At 34.1% G+C, this 6,540-nt stretch overlaps 1 pseudogene; it reads right to left on the minus strand.

The window, feature by feature from the left end:
* Positions 1-1,470: 1,470 nt before the first annotated feature.
* LOC120116813 lies at positions 1,471-3,611 on the minus strand (annotated as a pseudogene).
* Positions 3,612-6,540: the final 2,929 nt, after the last annotated feature.

A 6,540-nucleotide genomic window follows, 5' to 3' on the forward strand; every position in this document is an offset into this window, starting at 1 on the left:
CGCTAATACGACACATGCAAATTTAATTAAATCAGTTATATGAACACTGTGTAGCTTAATACATCTTTCCAAATATGCTCTTCTCTCATCCGTAGCTGTTAGACCAACTATCTATCAGTAACCACAAGGTTCCAACTTCCAACCTATAAATACATTTAGCCAATGGGAGATCAAAATAGATGTTAATGAAACTCGATTGAAACATTCAGTTAAAGAGAACAAGAAGATGCATGGAACACATGAAAATCGGAAAGTTTTTCACATGATAATAATGCATGTAATTAGGATACAAATACTTTTTTTTATAATATGGGCTGAAAACAACACAATAGTCTCAAAGAAGTAGCAGAGGAAACTGACTTTGAGGAATGATAACTATAAGGAGACAGAAGATGTAAGAAAACTGGGAGGCTAGGATATATCGAACAGCTTGGTCACTGAAGTCTCCAGCTATATTGATCTGAATCTTCGTTCTCTATGGCCGTATGGGAATGTGATCCTCCATAGACACTCTAAATACATGGAAAAACTTGGGGGAAAAGAAAAAGAGAATAGAATGCACCCAAAAGCTGAGCACATGCACATATATGACATTCACACTCAATTCCGAGTAACATATGTCTCGAGTCATCCACAAGGGTCCAAAATCTTCATAAATTTTATGGACACCAAATCTATTGCTCCAACTACCAAATTACGACATGAAAAAGATTAAAATTGTTTGATAACTTCAGATTTATTTGTAAACCAGTATCCTGAATCTTAAATTGTTAGTTAATTTCCCAGTAAAAGTCGAATTTTTGCATTTTCTATAATAGATCCTGGCATTAAAATGTCTGGAAAGTGCATCATGGCATACTTTCCTAGTGTTTGCTGCTGTATGTTTCTGGACATGCTCATTTATGAACATTACTGGTAAAACGAAGCAACGATGACGACCTTATTATTTAAAATGATTATATGACCTTGAACAGAACAAACAAAAAGAGATTATATAACAAACGTAGCAGGAAGCAGTTGAGCAGTGAAAAAGAAAGCTTAGGAAGTACCTAGAATTTGCAGGATCTCTAGCCACATATCACAACATATGACCTACAACAAGAGCAAATTTCTCAATAATGTGATCAAATGTGAAAGATTGTATAAGTTCATGGACAATATATAACAACACTAGAATTTAGCTGAGCAGAAAAAAGATTGATCAACGGAAGAGAAATCTTGTTACTACTATGATCCATCTGTTATTAACTAAATCATATTCTGCAGTTCATAGATGCTGCAACTCATCCTGCAAGAGTTCATAATCATCGATTTTATGTTAAGTAGTATTTGAATTAATACTTAAAACATGGAATGAATATTTGCAATCCCAAGCAAAAAGTTTATAGGCAGAAGAATTACAAATTTAGTTAGCAACAATATGCCAAGGGAACTACGCAACTTCCACTTTCACATTTATATAAGGTGATAACATAACATAAACATATTATCAGAATGAGTCAGGCTCGACAGTGTTCAAGAAAATCATCCACAAGCATATGTTTATTTGCCTAACAAAGCATTGCTAAACAGGAAACTGTTTGTTATTCAAACATAGAGTATCAAGGATATATACTCATTATTAGCATTTTGATTTAAATTTTCAACTTGTATACAAAAAACAAAATTCTAAAAGCAAGAATGCAACACTAAGCTGTGTATCCTGCATCATTGCCATGAAATCCAGGGATGATGACATCCCCAACCCAAGATCCACTGCAATGCAAGATTTTGACAGAAGAAATCAGTTATTATCATGCAAGAACTTAACCCTTTGTATAATCCCTGCTCAAATACAGGCATATAAAAGAGGAAATAGAAAACACACGCAACCAGACACGTTAAAAATGAGGACTGCTTCATTTCAGAATCTGAAGAAAACAGAACAAGTTGTATAGTAGCAACCAACTAGGCAAAAAGTTCTAAGAAATATGAATACATACCTCAATTTACACAGATCAACCAAAGCAATCACAATATACTTCCCTGACATGATCCAGCGAGAGATTTCTTCTTTGCTGATTGACCTGCACTGTAAAATGGGGGCAGTTCAAAACCCCAATGAAAAAGTTAAATTGTGACAAAGACCGTCCACACTATGTCATACAGGGAAAGAGGGGCTGATATTTCAACGGAAACAAGGCTTTTGAATTAAATTTTTTATTGAAATTAACAAGAGACGTTCAGTATTAAGAATTCATTTAAGTTTGAAGATAAAATACTGGCTATAAATATTTCAAAGGAAACAAAAGCGATCAAACTGCAGTAAGAATATGTGTTCTAACCTCTAACAATTTAATTCAAAGGGAAAAAAGAAAACATGCTCTGGGATAAATACCAGTCTATTGATCCCTGCTTCCACTGCCTTTTGGAATAGCTTATCTACTCGAACCAGATCACTAGGTAGATGTTCCTGCAGAATACTCAAGTGATTCCTTTGATCATTATGATAGAAGAATTCATATGAAAATTTATTCAACTGAAAAAGATAAATCATGGAAACATAATGAGACGACGACGTCCTGAAACTAAACTACTAGAATGAGGAATAGGACGGAAAGGAGGGAAACCCCACAGAAAATCTTCCAGATGTAATTTCCTTCCAAAGATGAAAACCAATGAAAATAAAGCAGTGTGCCACTTATTCAAGTTGCTGTGTAGTCATAAAGAGACATTACGCAGCTGGTTAGATCCACAAAGCCAAAAGCTAAATGGAAAATCGCACGATATCTAACAGTTAATATGGCATGCATATAATTTCAATGATAAAGATTATGGTACATAGCTTGAAGCAATAAGCAAGCATGCTAATGTGAAACTTGATCATCGATTTTGTAACCAAGAAAAAACCCAATAAATATAGACAAAAAGTAATTATGAAGATGCACATGGAAAAAAGGTTAAGTTACCTTGTAATATGTCTCCCGAGAGTAGTTTGGGTTAGCTCCAAATGTTACAGTGTAATAGGAAAACCTAACAGAAAACTTTTGCAGTAAGTAAGTCAGATCAACAGTTCAAATGCTGCATACAAGATGTCAACAAAAGTATTCATCAGAAATGGCTTGTATCAACTTATATATCTAAATGCAGCCATCTTAAAGATGGAATAAAATAGTACGGGTGTACATCAAATCCAAATTTCCATGATCTTATATAATTCTTCTCCCACTTTGTAATGACAGCATACCTGGTTGTGCTGCAAAGCTCGATCAAGTTCTGAATACTATAACTATTAATGCCGACAGTAGTCAAAACCATCAAAACACAAGCAAGTCCACAATCCCAAGAGAACAGCTGGTTAATATGCGGAACCTAAAACACCAAACTACGGTTTAAACAAACAAATTCTAATCATAGAATTCCACAAATACTAATGCACTCACTTGAACATAATGTGATTGAGGCATTGCTGCCTCACGACCAGTTCGATTATCAGATGGCAGCTCAAAAAGGCAGCATCCGGCTGCCACTTTCATGTGATCCCCATTGTTTTCTTTCGTCTTCTCCGTCTGTTCTAAGAATCTTGTTTAACAGAAATAAAGGCCACATCAAGTGAAGCCACCCTTGATGAAATTAAAGCAAAGCCACCGAGCAGTGTGTTTAATCAGTTATAGCAACTGTCATAACCATTTTTTTTGTAAAACAATTAAATATTATTTTAAAAAAAGATTACGACTTTATTTTGGAAAAATTGGTGATTTGAAATTAATTTGAATTAAATTGAATAGAGTCGCCATCGACCTTTGGGTTAGGTAGGCCGAATACCTAAAAACGTCTTTTAAAACAATTTTAAGAAAGATCATTTTTAAGACAAAAATAGTCTGCGTTTACCAAAGATTCAATTAAAATGGATTCGGGAGTCGGTTACGTGTGGGGAAGGATAAACACCCCCAAAACGCCCAAAATCGGTACTGTGTGTCGCTTACACATCGTCGTAAATGGTGGAAATTACAATTTGAATATGAAGTAAAAATATGATCTATTTATCGAATATTTGTTAAAATTAAAATAGTAGAAATACTTCACTTGGTAAGAAATCTCAAGATTTGCAATCCTCCAACGGGAAAGCTATCTCATCTATTTCTTATCTATAAAGTACATCCTATCTTTTAATTACCACTAAATAATATCGTCATAAGTAGAAGATACCATATGCCTAATTTATGTATCGTTAATATTAACAGAACAACCATTAATACAATAAAAATTATGAAAATAGAATAATAAATAAATTATGATTTATTTATTGAATATTAGTTAAAATAAAAAAATCCTTTTCTCGATAAGAAATCTCGAGATTTGCAATCCTCCACCGGGAAAGCTACCTCGTCTATTTCTTACTTGTAAAGAATATTTTCTCTTTAAATTAAAAGATAATGACGAAAATTGACATAAAATACATCATATTATACTTTTCCTAAACATACATCACTCATATTAAGATTCAATGAAGAAATAATAATAAAGATTAAAATTTAAATATTAAACAATATGACCATCAAATAAATTAATCAAAAAAATAAAAACAATAAAAATAATTTCTATAAGCTTGTAAAAGGAAGAATTTGCATTTTTTATTTATTCAGTTTGAACGTCGTATCAGATTGTACCACTTCGATCAAGTGATACTTTCCACGCCCGTTCTATAAATATGTGTTCTTGAAGATAAAATCAAATAAAATGAAAATAAATGCAATTGGATATATAAACATTTACGTTAAATTATATTAAATACATTACTTACATAATACAAATAACCATAGAATATGTAAAATACATTCATACATAAACAACTAAAATAAAACTAAGTTAACATTACAAACCAAAATACAAACCAAATAAGCACATATGATAATCTCAGGGACCAAAATACAAATACAGAAATTTAAAGGGCTACAATCGAAGAAACATAAGTTAAATAACTAAACTGAAATTACACAAAAACATGAAGGATCAACAAAATATTTAAACCAAATGCCAAAACAGTGACTAAAACAGAAGATGCATAAATCTGAGGACCAAATTCGAACATCAGCTAAAATCACACAACTCAAGCAAATAAGGACTAAAACGAAACATGCATAAAATAATATGGCCAAATTCGAAATCTAATAAAATGTAATAACAAACAGATAAGGACTAAAATATAATGACAGTAAAATAAACAGGCATTAATCGATATTTACCCAAATATGAGAGTAGTGATCAAGATAAAAATTTCATAAATGAAGGGTTCAATGTCTAAACTTTCAGAAATATTAACAAACCAGTCCAGTGACCAAAATGAAGAAAAACATAAATCACACGTCCAAATCCGAAGATCATAAAACCTTCGGCGAGGGACGCTTGGCTCCGATGAAGCAACGGTGGTGGTCAAAAACCAGGGTAAGATTCTTACTCTATCTCTCTTTTTTTTATTTTTTTTCGAATGGATGTTTCCCTTTTCCTTTTTTTTTTCTTCTCTTTTTTTTCTGTTTCGAAAAAACCCCCCTTTCAGATTACTCTTCTTTTTTCTTTTATGCTTGCTTCCTCTGAATTTTCCTTGAGATGATGATGATATCTAGGAAAAATAGGATATGGGTCTTACTGACTTTGCATGATTACCTCCCGATTTTTCGGGATTTAATCTGTTTTTTAAATGGATTCTAGGATTTAGGCTACTGTTTTTACAAGAACCGGTTACTGTTCATGCAGGAGAACAGTCGGCGGCGACGGGACATCTCGGCTTGGTGGCTCCGGGATTGACTTACGGCTGGGAAGCTGAGGAGTTGAAGTCGGCGGCTAGAAGGGGATTAGGCTTGAGCGGCGGCTGTGTAGTTAAGGGATTAGGGTTGAAACCCTAAATTGATTTAGGGTTTGAAACCCTAAACTGATTTAGGGTTTGAAACCCTAAACTGATTTAGGGTTTGAAACCCTAAACTGATTTAGGGTTTGAAACCCTAATCTGATGGGTTGTTGGGGACTGGGATTGGGCCAATGTAATCTGAATTGGGCTCAGGGTCTCTGGGCCAAATGGGCTTCGGGATTAGGCCTGCAAAAATTGTAATAATAAATAATAATAAAATAATAATAAGATAACGATAATAAAATAACGGAAAAAAACCCGGACAAAAACGGGTGTTTACAGCTGCCCCTCTTTGCACATTCTTGTGTTAACAAGAATAGAGCAAAGACGACAAGAAAACACGTTTTTTGTCTGGTTCTCCTCTTTTTGGTTAAAAAAAATGGATAGTTTTGTTGGCGGGGACGACACTGCTCATACGCAATGAAGAGGTCTGGTCGTCTAAGAGTGACATGGCTCCTACGTGATGAGGAAATCTGGTCAGCTTTAGGAAGGGTGATAACTCGGTTCCTACGTGATGAGGACGGCTGGTTATCCTAATGTTGACACGGCTCTTGCATGATGAAGAGATCTGGCCATCTAAAGGTGATAACACGGTTCCTACGTGATGAGGACGGCTGGTTATCTATGGTTGACACGGCTCATACGTGATGAAGAGA

The sequence above is a fragment of the Hibiscus syriacus genome, unplaced genomic scaffold (genome assembly GCF_006381635.1).
Source record: "Hibiscus syriacus cultivar Baekdansim isolate YM2019G1 unplaced genomic scaffold, ASM638163v2 tig00110303_pilon, whole genome shotgun sequence".
In the NCBI taxonomy this organism is placed as follows: Eukaryota; Viridiplantae; Streptophyta; class Magnoliopsida; order Malvales; family Malvaceae; genus Hibiscus; species Hibiscus syriacus.